The following is a 15,373-nucleotide window of genomic DNA, read 5'->3' as shown; positions in this document are numbered from 1 at the left end:
CTCCAACTCAGCAAAATTTCAGATGCTTCATTATACTATAGGTATACATACCTATGATCTATTCTAGAGAGCAGAAATAAGTGATGAAATCATGAAATGTGAAATTTGCTTCAGCTCATTTTAAAGAAACACAACTTCAGGTCAGGCACAGTGGCTCCGGACTGTAATCCCAACATGTTGGGAGGCCGAGGTGGGCAGATCACCTGAAGTCAGGAGTTCGAGATCTGCGTGGCCAACATGGTGAAACCCCATCTCTACTCAAAATACAAAAATTAGCCGGACGTGGTGGCACACACCTGTAGTCCCAGCTACTCGGGAGGGTGAGGCACGAGAATCGCTTGAACCCGGGAGGTGGAGGCTGCAGTGAGCCGAGATTGCACCACTGCAGTCCAGCCTGGGCCACGGAGTGAAACCCTGCCACAAAAAAAAAGTAAAAAATTAAACTCATTAGTCAAGCATGCTAGATATTTATAAGTCCTAGTTATCCTTGACTACGTAAAACCCAGTATTATCATACATTAAATATCAGACAAATATTACATGTAGCAATCTTAAATGAAGACTTAGATGGCAGCAGGGAAACTTAAATTCACGCAATCATGATTTGTGATTCCAACTTTTCAAGGGGATTAAGGATGCTATGACTGAAGACTCCAATCCCTGTAAATACCCAGGGCTCGCCTCACTCCTTCTTCCCTCTGTCAGCCCTTGTTTATTTCCTTCAGAATACTTGTTTCAGTCTAAATTTCAATATTTATCAAATACCTATGCTCCCTACTGGAATAAACTCCATAAGGATAAGAACACCTATGTCTACCTTTGTATCCCAACATCTAATGAGTCTTCAATAAATATTTGCTAGATGAACAAACGTCTTCATAGGTAAGGGTTGAAACACACAGTCACAATCAAGAAATAGCTCCACAACGTCTGATGGGAATATTTCTGACCTCAGAAAAAAACAAGGTACCAAAACAACACACAATGAAGAAAGAAAAAAATTTAGGTAGAGAAGTGAAGATTATTAACCCTAAGAGCAGAGGAAGAGACAAAAAATAAGTTAGAAAAGAAATAGAAGGAGGACGGGTGCTGTGGCTCATGCATGTGATCACAGAACTTTGGCAGGCCGAGTTGGGCAGATGACTTGAGGTCAGGGGTTCAAGACCAGCCTGGCCAACATGGTGAAACCTGGTCTCTACTAAAAATACAAAAGTAGCTGGGCGTGGTGGCGTGCATCTGTAATCTCAGCTACTCAGGAAGCTCAGGAGGGGGAATCACTTGAACCTGGGAGGCGCAGGTTGCAATGAGCCGAGATAGCGCAGCTGCACTCCAGCCTGGATGACAGAGCGAGACCCCATCTCAAAAAAAAAAAAGAGAAAGTAGCAAGTTGCCTAGGAACTTAATAACATCTGTTCATTGTTGTTGTAAAATAGCATAGAAGTTAACAATTGAAGAGTACTTTATCCTTTTAAAGCATTTTCACATACTTTTTCTCAATGTAATCAACGTAAGTATTATGATGGGCCGGGCACGGTGGCTCATACCTGTATTCCCAGCACTTTGGGAGGCCGAGGCAGGTGGATCACCTGAAGTCAGGAGTTCGAGACCAGCCTGACCAACATGGTGAAAACCCGTCTCTACTTAAAAAAAGTACAAAAATTAGCCAGCCACATGCCTGTAGTCCCAGCTACTAGGGAGGCTGAGGCAGGAGAATCGCTTGAACCCAGGAGGCGGAGGATGCAGTGAGCCGAGATCGCACCATTCCACACCAGATTGGGCAACAAGAGCGAAACTCCATCTCAAAAAAAAAAAAAAAAAAAAAAAGTATTATGATGGATGTTTTACTTTTCCATTCTTTAAATACAGACTCAGAAAAGCATTCAAAGCCTTTGATTTGAATCACAGCTCTACTATACCTACTGTGTGATCTTGGTTAAATTATTTACTGTCACTGAGCTTCTACAAAAAAGTGGAAAAATAGTATCTCTATGGGGAAATTAACATCTACTCTAAAGGACTCTTATAAGTATTAAATGAAATAACACATGTAAAGAACATGACACAGTAAATGCTCAATAAAGGACATTAACCTTCCCTACAGCCTCCTTAAATAATTTGTACAAGACTTCTCAGGTAGTAAACCTAGGGCTTAAACCCAGATCTCCTGATTACTTAATCTATTTTCTCCTTACATTACATTGGCAGGCTGCCACATACTACTGGACACATAAATACATTCTGACAATAACTAATCATAAAATTTTTATCCATCAGTAACTAATTTTAGCTGTGCAAAAAAAAAAAATTGATCATATTAACTTGGGGGAGCTTGAAAAGATAAAATATAAATGACCCCAAACCACAGAACAGGCTGTACCACAGCATTTCTGTACAAACAGAAATTAAGACACTGAAAGCTTTCTCTGAGTTTATGAGGAACAATCGGAGAATGAAACAAGAAGGACTGTGATTAAAGGAACTTCAGTTTTTTTGGGGTAAACCAAACCACTGGACAAAAAAATGCAGATTCCACTCCAAAATAACTATCAAGGCTGAGGCATATCTTAGAAAAAGACACCTCTCTGTGCTAACAACAAAACATTTTCTCTTATTCCTTTAAGAGTGAGATAAATTGGAAGAGTGAGAGAGATTGTCAAGCTTTTTTTTTTTTTTTTTTTTTTGAGACGGAGTCTCACTCTGTTGCCCAGGCTGGAGTGCAGTGGTGCTAACTCAGCTCACTGCAAGCTCTGCCTCCCGGGTTCACACCATTCTCCTGCCTCAGTCTCCCAAGTAACTGGAACTACAGGCGCCCACCACCATTCCCCGCCAATTTTTTTTGTATTTTTTAGTAGAGATGGGGTTTCACCGTGTTAGCCAGGATGGTCTCGATCTCCTGACCTCATGATCCACCCACCTCAGCCTCCCAAAGTGCTGGGATTACAGGCGTGAGCCACCGCACCCGGCCTAGAAATTGTCAACTTAAACAGACAACATTCACCAATATGCTTGAGGACCACAATGTTTGGATTTGATATTAATAAGCACCATAAAGCTACATGATCAAAAGTTTTATAAGTTTCCTAACACATATTGAAAATATTGTGAAAATTATACAGTATAAAAATGTATGGCCGAGCACGGTGGCTCATGCCTGTAATCCCAGCACTTTGGGAGGCCGAGGTGGACAGATCACAAGGTCAGGAGATAGAGACTATCCTGGCCAACATGGTGAAACCCCGTTTCTACTAAAATACAAAAAATTAGCTGGGTGTGGTGGTGTGCACCTGTAGTCCTAGCTACTGGGGAGGCTGAGGCATAGGAATCGCTTGAACCCAGGAGGCAAAGGTTGCAGTGAGCCAAGATTCCGTCTCAAAAAAAAAAAATTTTTTTTAAATGTAAGCCAGGTGCATGCACCGGTAGTTCCAGCTATTGGGGAGGGCTACTTGAGCCCAGGAGTTTGAGTCCAGCCTGAGCAACATAGGGAGACCTCATCTCTTTAAAAAAAAAAAAAAAAAATTAAATTACTACTTTATTAATAAAAATAATTGTTTTCTAATGATATACATAACTAATCTTTTTCAAGTGATATACATAACTCTGTTCCAGCTCAAGTTCTAGAAGTTCAAATCTTTAATCATCTCCAAGAACTTTCTTACTAAAAGACAGAATTCAGTCACATTCTGAACCCGTACAGTTTTTAAAGGAAATGTCAAAAGAGAACCCAATCTAACATTGACAGAACACCACAAGATTTAACCAAGTAAGTTAAAAACTGAGTGAAAATACAAAAAATTAGCCGGGCATGGTGGCACGCGCCTGTAATCCCAGCTACGCCGGAGGGCTGAAGCAGGAGAATTGCTTGAATCCGGGAAGTGGAGGTTGCAGTGAACTGAGATCGTTCCACTGCACTCCAGCCTGGGCGGCAGAGTGAGACTCCGTCTCAAAAAAAAAAAAAAAAAAAAAAAAAAAGAAAGAAAGGAAAAAAAAGAAGAAAAAAAAAAGTGAGTGAACTTCTATCACAAAGCATGGGATAAGTTGATTAAGTTGATAAGCTCTATCCCTGTAACCACCCATCATCACCACCAAATTTCTTGGCCTCAATTCAACTTAAGCCTCTGCCAATTATTTCCTGCAGAAACATAATAAAATATTCCTAAGATTGCTTCATGACACTCACAGCAATTTCCATTTGTTATTTAGCATTCATTAGGAGCCAATGAGATAGTCTTCATAACTCTAAATTCTACGCAGAACTTATCAATTCCCAGTGGACAATGTTGCTTTCTTCTCTACATTCTTTCCTCTGATATACATTCTCTTCTACCATAAAAACTTTTTCAAAAATGCACATTCTTAGCTTTACTTCCCAATCTAGATTCTCCATAAAGATAGTCTGGTGGCTCTTCATTAATCCCTTTCTGGGAGCACTGAGGTCATGTAACTAGGAAATTGCTTATGATTAAGGGCCCTTCATTTAAATCTTGCTGACCTCACACAAAAAATTATAGGAACAGTAATCTTTCCAAAACTCATATGAGAATACTAAAATAGTGGGAGAATGTGGCCTTGTAGAGTTTCCACTCAAGGACTAGGAACTGAATCTCTGCACCCTTAAAACCACTCTCTTGGCCGGGCGCGGTGGCTCACACCTGTAATCCCAGCACTTTGGGAGGCCAAGGCAGGTGGATCACGAGGTCAGGGGTTCAAGACCAGCCTGGCCGAGATGGTGAAACCCCATCCTACTAAAAATACAATAAATTAGCTGGGCGTGGTGGCCGCGCCTTTAATCCCAGCTACTTGGGAGGCTGAGGCAGAGAATTGCTTGAACCTGGGAGGCGGAGAAGGTTGCAGTGAGCCGAGATCGCGCCACCGCACTCCAGCCTGGGAGACAAAGCAAGACTCCGTCTCAAAACACACACACACACACACACACACACAACGCATTCTTACTGATTCTACATACTTTGGAAACTTATTCAACCCAGAATAACCTCAAGACTGATTTTTTTTTTTTTTTTTTTGAGACAGAGTTTCGCTCTTGTTGCCCAGGCTGGAGTGCAACGGCGCGATCTCGGCTCACCGCAACCTCCGCCTCCCAGGTTCAAGTGATTCTCCTGCCTCAGCCTCCCAAGTAGCTGGGATTACAGGCATGCGCCACCACACCCGGCTAATTTTGAATTTTTAGGTTTCTCCACGTTGGTCAGGCTGGTCTCGAATTTCCGACCTCAGGTGATCCACCTGCCTTGGCCTCCCGAAGTGCTGGGATTACAGGAGTGAGCCACCGCGCCCGGCAGGCTGAATTTTTTTTTTTTTTTTTTCCAACAATGAAGTGACACAAATTAGGATCATGACACTGAATCCGATGAAAATAAGAGACTTAGTCTCCAAACTTTCCAAGCTGGGAAGGAAAAGGGAACCACAAAGGAGTTCCCAAAGCGTTAACCTTTCATTTAAATATCTCAATATTTGAATGATTTCTACACACAGCCTTTTTTAGCTTTTGTATGTGCAGTGACCAAACTACTAATCAAATACAACAAAACTGGGCGGGTGCGGTGGATGCCTGTAATTCCAGCACTTTGAGAGGCCGACATGGACGAATCACTTGAGGCCAGGAGTTCAAGACCAGCCTGGCCAACATGATGAAACCCCGTCTTTACTACAAATACAAAAATTAGCCGAGTGTGGTGGCGCGCGCCTGTACTTCCAGCTACTCGGGAGTCTGAGGCAGGGGAATCGCTTGAACCCGGGAGGCAGAAGTTGCAGTGAGCCAAGATCGCGCCACTGCACTCATTTGGGCGACAGAGCGAGACTGTCTAAAAAAAAAAAAAAAAAAAAAAAAAGAGACAGACTCCTTGGGTTTCCATTGGATACTCCTCAGAAAGCAGAGCCTCACAGGACAAGCGTTTGCCTTCAAAGTCTTGACCATCCTCTACTAGATTCTAACCTCTAACCACAAACACCATAGTTGTAAGATTTCCAAAGAGGCTGGGGAGAAGGAGGATAAATCAACCAGGAAACAATGTAGACAACAAGGTTATCAGGAAACAAAGTAGACAACAAGGTTATCAAGAAACAAAAACACTGTCATTGCTACACTAGTTAAAATGATACAGACTATGAAAAGCAAAACAGCCAAGAAACCACATGGTTCCTTCACTTCTGAAGCCTCTAGTGACAGGATCTATATTCCTAACAGTCTATATTTCTAGGAAAAGAGGGATCACTGACGATCAAACAACAACTCACTGTTTTCATAAGTTGACTGGTAACTGGGGGGAAGGGAATTGGTAAACGACAAAAAGTGACTTACAGTGCACTTAATGATCTGTTGGGGATATGTGGGGAAGACACGTCCCAGACATCAGCCTCAGTTTACCCACCCAGAAAAAGGCGAGAACATAACACTTCGCTCAGAGGAGCCAGAGGGCCTTGTTCCATAAGCCTCCACCTACTCAAAGGTCCCTTCGAAGGCTGGACTCAGTAGGGGTCCCCAGTGCAACTGAGGCATGACACCCGGAGACTTCGGGGTGCGGGGAAAAGGAGAAAGGAAGGAGGATCAAAGTGCGCAAAGCTCTATCGGTTCCTGGAAAGCCATCTTCCCCACACACTGGGGGTGCCCTAGACCCAACATCTCCTCCCTAAAGAACCACACCGGGAAACCCCAGCATCTCTCCCTCCTTCCGGCTTCTCCCTCCGTTCCGGGCTGCCCCTCCGGCCGCGCCCCTCAACGCAGTCTGGTAGCCCCTCCTCTGGCAGTGTCACGGCGGCCGGCCAGCCTGCCCACCCGCCGGCGCCAAGGTCTTCTCAACCCCGCGGCGAAAGGATGCCGGGCTGGGCCTCCCAGGCTCCTCCTGGGCCTACCTGCAAGGCAGCCGGGAGCTCGGTTTGCAGTCCAGCGGACGGGCTGAGCCACAGGGAAAAAGAAAGAGGAGGCAGGAATAAAACAAGGGGTCCGTTCTACCGACCGGCAGGAGAAGGCGGCTTGAGCGCGGGGCCTCGCGGATAACTCAGCCCTCGACCCGGCGCCACCGCCGCTCAGGAGACATCAAGCAAGAAGACGGCGCAAAAGATCACCGAATACAAGAACGCCCCAGACATCAAAGGAGGAACGCCCAAGCAATCGTTCAAGGAACCACAGCCGAGCGCCGAAAAACAGCTCAACTCCTACTCAAGATCCGGCTCCTGTCCGAGGCATAAATAAACAAACCCAGATCTTAAGCCACGGGTTGAAAAAGAGCCTGCACTTCTGCCATTTTCTGTGGGTCGCCGGCTGTTAAAGTTCTCTAGAGAACTGGAGTTTCTCGTGAATGTGTTGAAGATCAAATCATAGCGCAATAACACTTGTTGTCTAACTATAGTCCCGCGACTGTTCTATGGACTCCCAACACTCTTTATCCCAATTGAGCAAATTACTTAACCTCATTTGACCCTTAGTTTCCTAACAGAGCAGTGAGGGGAATTAAAAATCATAGAGACAGAAAACGAGAGAGAATTCAGGCTGAGGAACAAAATGAACAGTCTACGTAAAAGCTCCAGTTTAGTCCCCACGAAGAATGACCAAGAGAAGCTGGGAAAACCCAGAATTATGTAGCCTGACCTTAAGGCAGGGGGGAAAAAAAGTACACGGATTGCTTTTCTCTTTTATTTTCTTCCAAAAGCCTAGAGCCACAGGTGTGCGTCTTACATAATAAGCAAAAGTCTCTGGGTTCAGAACCTGATAAAGTGTTGACATTTTCATCATCACAATGGCTTTTTTTCTGTAGTCTCTTAGTTGATAAATGAATATGCTCAGCACAAATATGGATTAATATGTACATCCTAGATATGATTCAATAAATCACAAAGATCACTGCAAGTATGGTTACCAAGTGTGAGCAATCATAGTCTACCTTACCTCCTCCTAGGGAGGTTTACACCCTTCCCCACTACTCTGAGAGGAAGGGTGTAAAAAGGAAACAAGATAGTCCCAGTTTGGTCGGGCGCAGCGGCTCACGTCCATACTTCCAGCACTTTAGGAGACGAGGCTGGTGGATTGCTTTGAGCCCGGGAGTTCAAGACCAGCCTGGGCAACATGGTGAGACTCCAGTCTCTATAAAAAAAAAAATACAAAAAGTTAGCCGGGCCTGGTGGCTCCCGCCTGTAGGCCCAGCTACTCGGGAAGCTAAGATGAAAGAATATCCTGAGCCCGGGTGGTGGAGGCTGCAATGAGCCATGATCACACCATTGCACGCCAGCCTGATCTATGGAGCAAGACCCTACCTTAAATTTTTTTTTTAATGCCGGGCGCAGTGGCTCACGCCTGTAAGCCCAGGACTTTGGGAGGCCGAGGCAGGTGGATCACGAGGTCAGGAGTTTGAGACCAGCCTGGTCAAGATGGTGAAACCCCGTCTCTACTAAAAATACAAAAATTAGCCGGTCGTGGTGGCGGGCGCCTGTAATCCCAGCTATTCGGGAGGCTGAGACAGGAGAATTGCTTGAACCCAGGAGGCGGAGGTTGCAGTGAGCAGAGATTGTGCCACTGCACTCCAGCCTGGGCGACAGAGCAAGACTCCGTCTCAAAAAAAAAAAAAATAGTCCCAGCCTTTAAAGACTTTAATTAAACTCAAAGAGCGTATCCTTACAGTATTAGCCTTTTTTAAATAATGTATTGGCACTTTACAAAAATCTCCTCTTAGTCTTTGAAAATACTGGCCAGGCCGGGCGCGGTGGCTCACGCCTGTAATCCCAGGACTTTGGGAGGCCGAGGCGGGCGGTTCATGAGGTCAGGAGATCGAGACCATCCTGGCTAACGCGGTGAAACCCCATCTCTACTAAAAATACAAAAAATTAGCCAGGCGTGGTGGCGGGCGCCTGTAGTTCCAGCTACTCGGGACTACCAAAAAAAAAAAAAAAAAAAAAAGAAAGCTTCCTTCTTGGAGAGGCTTGTGGAGCATAGCTATAGCCCTCATTCAAATTTGACTCAGATAACTACATTGTTTTTGTTTGTTTGTTTTTTGAAACGGACTCTCGCTCTGTCGCCCAGGCTGGAGTGCAGTGGAGCGATCTTGGCTCACTGCAATCTCTGGCTCCTGTGTTCACGCCATTCTCCCGCCTCAGCCTCCCGAGTAGCTGGGACTACATGCGCCCGCCACCACGCCCGGCTAATTTTTTTTTTTTTTTTTTTTTTTTGAGAAGGATTCTCGCTCTGTCACCCAGGCTGGAATGCAGTGGCGCGATCTCGACTCACTGCAAGCTCCGCCTCCCGGGTTCACGCCATTCTTCCGCCTCAGCCTGCCGAGTAGCTGGGACTACAGACGTCCGCCACCACGCCCATCTAATTTTTTGTATTTTTGGTAGGGACGAGGTTTCACCGTGGTCTCGATCTCCTGACCTTGTGATCCGCCCGCCTCGGCCTCCCAAAGTGCTGGGATTACAGGCGTGAGCCACCGCGCCCGGCCACGCCCGGCTAATTTTTTTGTATTTTTAGTAGAGACGGGGTTTCACCGTGTTAGCCAGGATGGTCTCGATCTCCTGACCTTGTGATCCACCCACCTCGGCCTCCCGAAGTGCTGGGATTACAGGCTTGAACCACCGTGCCCGGCCAACTACATTGTTTTGAAACCTTGATTGCAGTGAAAAAAACTAAAGAAACTAATTTCACTGCTCTAAGACATTTTCCTTTTTTCAAAAGCTGGAGACTTTTGAGTAAAGCACCTGAAAGTTCGGCAAAGATTTATCTAAAATCATCATCTGAAAATGGCGATATTTGCAACGCGGAGTCTAGACTGCTTTGTGAGACCATGGAAAGGGTGGCTTATTTTAGGGGCAGAGTTGCACCTTTACAGATAAATTTCCTTTACAGAACTGTTCTTTTTAAATATATATGTATATATATGGATTTAAGCTTCAGTTTGACAGCAAACTACTGCATGTTCTTATGGAAATGTTTATTTGGACTGAAGAGTGGATCACAAGAGATCAGGAGTTGAAACCATGAACCTTGCGGGAATCTCCTCACACTAGAGGAAAAACTGTAAAGAAGAAACAAGGCCAGCACAAGTGAAGATCATCCTGGGCTGTACCCCTGATGTTCCTCATATTGATGTTAAGACTCAAGAACTCATTATGGTGTTGACTGTTGATCACTGAATTCTGGTAGGACTCTCCTCATGGAGCCACTCCCCTGAGGTAGGATGGTGCTTCCCTGAAGTAGGATAACCAGTCTTAGCTTTGCCCAGGACTGAGGAGTTTCCCTGAACATGGGACTTTGAGTGTTAAAACTGACAGCCATGGGCAATCTGGGACAGTTCACTCCTAAGCATGGACCTTGCCCCTGTCAATCACATGGAAAAAACTTTGGAAAGACTAAACCAACAAGAAGCCAGGCGTGGCAGCTCACACCTGTACTCTCAGCACTTTGCAAGTCCAGGGTGGGAGGATAGGTTAAGTCCAGGAGTTTGAGACCAGCCTGGGCAACATAGTGAGACCCTGTCTCTAAAAAACAAAATTTTTTTTTTAATTAGCAGGGAGTGGTGGCATACACTGGCAATCCCAGATGCTCAGGAGGCTGGGGCAGGAGGCTCACTTGAGCCCAGGTCAAGTCTGCAGTGTGTCATGATCACACCACTGTACTCCAGTCTGGGCAACAGAGACAGTGAAACCCTGCCTCAAAAAAAAACAAAAAAACAAAAAAAGGAGGATGAGGATGGGACACACTTGCCTAGGAGACTTGCCTGGAATGAAGGGTGAAGGAGGGAGGGGAGAGAACAGGGAATTGGAGACTGTTCCTTATCTTGGCTCTGGGTTCTGAGAAACATGCCTCTACCACACACTCGGTGGTAGAAATCAGGTTTGAACCTAGCATGAGATAATTCTGTAATGGTACCGTGAGTCATCTTATTAGGAAGTGCAGGAAGACCAGTCAGGCCTTGAACAGCTGAAATGGTAAGCCAGTTGTCAATTCTGCCATTGCAATTCTGTTCTGTTCTTTTCTAGCCTGTTCTTTTTGTGCTGCGGGGTAATGTATACACTTGATGATGGAATAGTAAAGGTAGTAGTATAGTGATGTAGGAGCAGCCCAGGGAAGAAGAGAGAGCCCAGAACAGCAGGGAACTGCTAGCCGTAGAATGATAGAAGGCTCTCCCTTCTTTGGAATTATTTCTATAAGATACATCTCCAGTGATGAAATTTATCAATAGATCAAAATGTATGAATATTTTAAGGCTCTAGAATGACAAAGAAATCAGCCCGTCTATAAAAGACAGCATAAAGATTAGAGAAAGTTAACATGTCAACAGAATAATAGATCCTTAATGTTTTGCTGGGCAAACAGGGAGGCCCCTTTTTGAAATTTGCTAATTTATGATTTCAAAGTGTAATCTCCTTTCTCCTGTTCAGTATCCAGAGATCTAATTTCTTCTACTTTACAATCACAAGAGGCCTTCAGTTGTAGTCATTTTTTTTTCTTTTTTTGGAGTTTTGCTCTTGTTGCTGGAGTTGCAATGACACGATCTCAGCTCACTGCAATCTCTGCCTCCCAGGTTTAAGTGATTCTCCTGCCTCAGCCTCCCTAGTAACTGGGATGACAGGCACCCGCCACCACGCCCAGCTAATTTTTGTACTTTTAGTAGAGACGGAGTTTCACCATGTTGGCCAGGATGGTCTCGATCTCTTGACCTTGTGATTTGCCTACCTCGGCCTCCCAAAGCGCTGGGATTACAGGCGTGAGCCACTGTGCCCAGCCTGTAGTCATGTTAAAAAAAAAAGTTTAGGCTGGGCATGGTACTTTATGCTTGTAATCCCTATAATCTCAGAGTGCTTCGAGAGGCCAAGGCAGGAGGATTGCTTGAGGCCAGGAATTCAAAACCAGCCTGAGCAACATAGTCAGACCCTGTCTGTACCAAAAAAAAATTAGCCAGGCATGGTAGTGCACAATTCTAGTCCTAGCTACTTGGGAGGCTGAGGTGCGAGAATCACTTGAGCCCAAGAGTTCGAGGCTGTAATAAGCTACAATCACACCACTGCACTCCAGCCTGGGTGACAGAGTGAGACCCTGTCTCTACAAAAGTTAATTTAAAAAAATTCAGGGTCGGGCGCGGTGGCTCACACCTGTAATCCCAGCACTTTGAGAGGCCGAGGCGGATGGATCACAAGGTCAGGAGATCGAGACCATTCCGGCTCAACATGGTGAAACCCTGTCTCTACTAAAAATACAAAAATTAGCTGGGCACGGTGGCACGTGCCTGTAATCCTAGCTACCCGGGAAGCTGAGGCAGGAGAATAGCTTGAACCAGGGAGGCGGAGGTTGCAGTGAGCCGAGATAGTGCCACTGCACTCCAGCCTGGGCGACAGAGTGAGACTCCATCTCAAAAAAAAAAAAAAAAAAAAAAATTCAGGGCCAGGCACAGGGGCATGCAATCCCAGCACTTTTAGGAGGCCAAGGCAGGCAGATCAATTGAATCCAGGATTTCGAGACCAGGTTGGGCAACTTAGCAAAACCCCATTGCTACAAAAAAAAAAAAATACAAGAATTAACTGGGTATGGTGGTGTGTGCCTGTAGTCCCAGCTACTCGGAAGACTGACGTTGGAGGATCACTTGAACCTGGAAGGTGGAGCTTGCAGTAAGCCGAGATCACTCCACTGTACTGCTCTAGCCTTGGCAACAGAGCAAGACCCTGTCTCAAAAAAAAAAAAAAAAAAAAAAAAAAGTTTTCTTTTAGAACAAGGATTTCTGTGTGATAAAAAAAAAAGTCTATTAATTTTATGTGTTAGGAAACTAGCATATCCCCAACCTTCAGCTAGTATTTTTCCTTCCTTTCCACATAATCAACAAAGTCTTAATCCTGAATCTGTGATTTCTCATACCCACAACAATTTTGGAAAATCTTGGCAGGATCTAGAGAGCAAAATGGGCCCTGAGGACATGTGTACGCACAAAAACCCTTTCATTCTTATTTTCTTGTCCTCCTTCTAACTTCCCCTCCACTGCCAGGGAAAGTAACTATGAAGCTCAGTCTTTGGGCTATTTTCCGTTTGTTTCAGATACAGATAAAATCTTATTATATCTATGATCTGTCTAGCCTCTTTCACCGTTACCCACTTCTTCTATGTCCTCACTATATGACTCCACTACAATTGTGTCTTGTTTTTTATCCCTAAGTTAGGTTAACTTGGTCTAGATCCTTCACAGTCCTAGGATCAGGAAAACAGCTTCATCCCTATTCAGTTAACTTAAACCAAGAATATGTTTATGGTCCCTCTTTTGTATAATCTGGAATTGGTAAATTGGTGATCACCCAATATTGTTTTCCCTTGATATATCCTGAGACCTTACTGCCTTGAAACATCTAAGGGTAAATATGGAAAACTACTATGCTGGCCAGATGGAGTTATCTATGGGAAAATGAGGCTTATGTAAGACAGACAAAATCCTTGACTCTTTCCCAAAACCATGCCAGAAAAAAGCTATAAATCCACACTAAAGACCACAAAGGGAGAAGCTTTCTCAGACACTTATAAAAAGCCCCTGTGAGGATACCCTTGGCAATTTGGAAGTACAGACCCTGATCCTTCCCCTACATCATTTTGGGGAAATAACTAACCAATGACAACAACAACAACAACAACAAAAATCCTGGCCTGCAAAACCACAGGTTGAAAGGAGGTTAAAGGTGTAGATCTGAAGTTTCCCTGTGGGATTATTAGAAAATAAAATGCTCCCAGGGAAAAACACTGTCAGCCAATGTTCAGCCAGCTCAGCACTTAGATTATCTTTGGTGTGCAAGTAAACAGACTTGAAATTGCTTTTGAAATCTCTCCAAGACTGTCCATCCCACTCAGTCTTTTATGTCACCATCTAGTGAGTTAAGTTGTGAAAAACTCCAATTTTCCTTAAATGTAGTTATATAAGGCTAAAATGCAAGGCATTTTCCATGATCACACTTCACCTTGCCACTTATGATACATGTTTGGCAGTAACCCTTTCCTGATGGGACATAACAAACAGAACCAAAACTTTATGGGGAAAATACCCATCTTAGAAGACTTAAAAAGGAAAGACCTTGAGAATTAAAACATTGTCTTATGAGGGAAACAAAGCAAGCTTGTGTCACAAGTTGAACTTTACAAAGAAAAAAAAGGTAACCGGGCACCTCTGTTGCACAATGAATAGAGTTAATGTTTCTAGCCAACTCTTCGTTGTCCATTCCCACCTCAATGACCTCCCTGCACATATTAAGCACAACCTTCTGCCAAATGGACCCACTCTTTATAGAGCAGGATAATGATGGTGAATAGCATTTGGAGTAGAAATAAAACAGCAGATAATAATCCATAATTGTATTTAATCTTGAGGATGAGTCACCCTCAATTTATTTCCAAATTTCTTCTGTCATCAGCTGTTCATTTCTTTACTTTGAAAATCACCAGATTAACACTGCCAAAGGCAGAAGGTAGGAAATGATCCAAGAGGACAAGTCAGAGGTATCACATGGTGAGTGGCTGAGAAACTGGAACAAGACAACCCTCAGGAAAGTCTCTTTTTTGTCCCAGCAAAGGCACCAATGTGTGAACCTAATTCACACTTTCATTATTCTAATCAGGTTATTTTTATATCAGTGTAATTTTAGAACAAGACTTGCTAGGGGATTATTTATTTCTCAGGAAATTCTGTCCATCACTCTGCATATCCAAGGTCTAGCACTAGAATTCATTTCAAGCCAAGAAATTATATTCCTATTACCTCTCCTTTTTAATACTTTCACATGCCTTCTTTATTCCCTGAATCTTCCTTTTGTACAACGAATTTCAAAACAGAATGACCAAACAGACTTTCTAACATCACAATTATAAGAAATGTGATCTAGTTGAATGTGAGGTGTCTGAACCTGGGTGAATCTGCATTGCCCATCAATCTCTCTCAGTCCTTAGATCACCTGTAAAGCATAAGCTTGCTATTTTATCTATATTTGAATTGCCTTTTTTAAGCTGATTGGGTTCTCAAACCCATTTAGCCTCTAACTCTGAGTCAGGGTTGGAAATAGGAAACTGGAATCCAGATGTTCTCCCTAGGATCTAGGTCCAAGTCACAGTCCAATTATTGCAGACAGGCTAAAGATGGAGGTTTCTGACTGTCTTTAACATCTTCTTAAAAGCACAAAGCTGCAAACTGGGATTAGCAGCCATTTACTAATGTCAGAAGACCATTCCCCAGTTGAAATTCTCTCTTCACATTTGCCTCAGATTATGCCTATATAGGCAGCAAAGAAGAAAAACTAAAATACCCCCCAAATAATCCAGAACAAGTAAATATTGTTTTCTTTCTTTTTTTTTTTTTTGAGACGGAGTCTTGCTCGGTCGCCCAGGCTGGAGTGCAATGGTGCGATCTCGGCT

General features: G+C 44.0%; 1 protein-coding gene across 15 annotated transcripts in view; it reads right to left on the bottom strand.

Moving 5' to 3' along the window:
- The window catches only part of AMBRA1 (autophagy and beclin 1 regulator 1), a 198,378-nt gene extending 191,272 nt beyond the window's left edge, over positions 1-7,106 (bottom strand). For 5 of the 15 annotated variants that reach the window (XM_063671910.1, XM_054439744.2, XM_054439743.2 and 2 more), the window contains exon 1: positions 6,865-7,088. The gene's annotated coding sequence lies outside the window, so the exon portion shown is untranslated. Of the gene's footprint in view, positions 1-296; positions 415-817; positions 2,211-6,864 lie in introns of those variants that run through there. The other 10 variants (XM_063671911.1, XM_063671912.1, XM_054439748.2 and 7 more) reach the window with 6 other exon arrangements.
- Between the last annotated feature and the right edge of the window lie 8,267 nt (positions 7,107-15,373).

Source organism: Pongo pygmaeus, chromosome 9 (genome assembly GCF_028885625.2).
Source record: "Pongo pygmaeus isolate AG05252 chromosome 9, NHGRI_mPonPyg2-v2.0_pri, whole genome shotgun sequence".
Classification (NCBI taxonomy): Eukaryota; Metazoa; Chordata; class Mammalia; order Primates; family Hominidae; genus Pongo; species Pongo pygmaeus.
The sequence above is the reverse complement of the archived record's forward strand: the minus strand, read 5'-3'. Positions and strand labels throughout refer to the sequence as shown.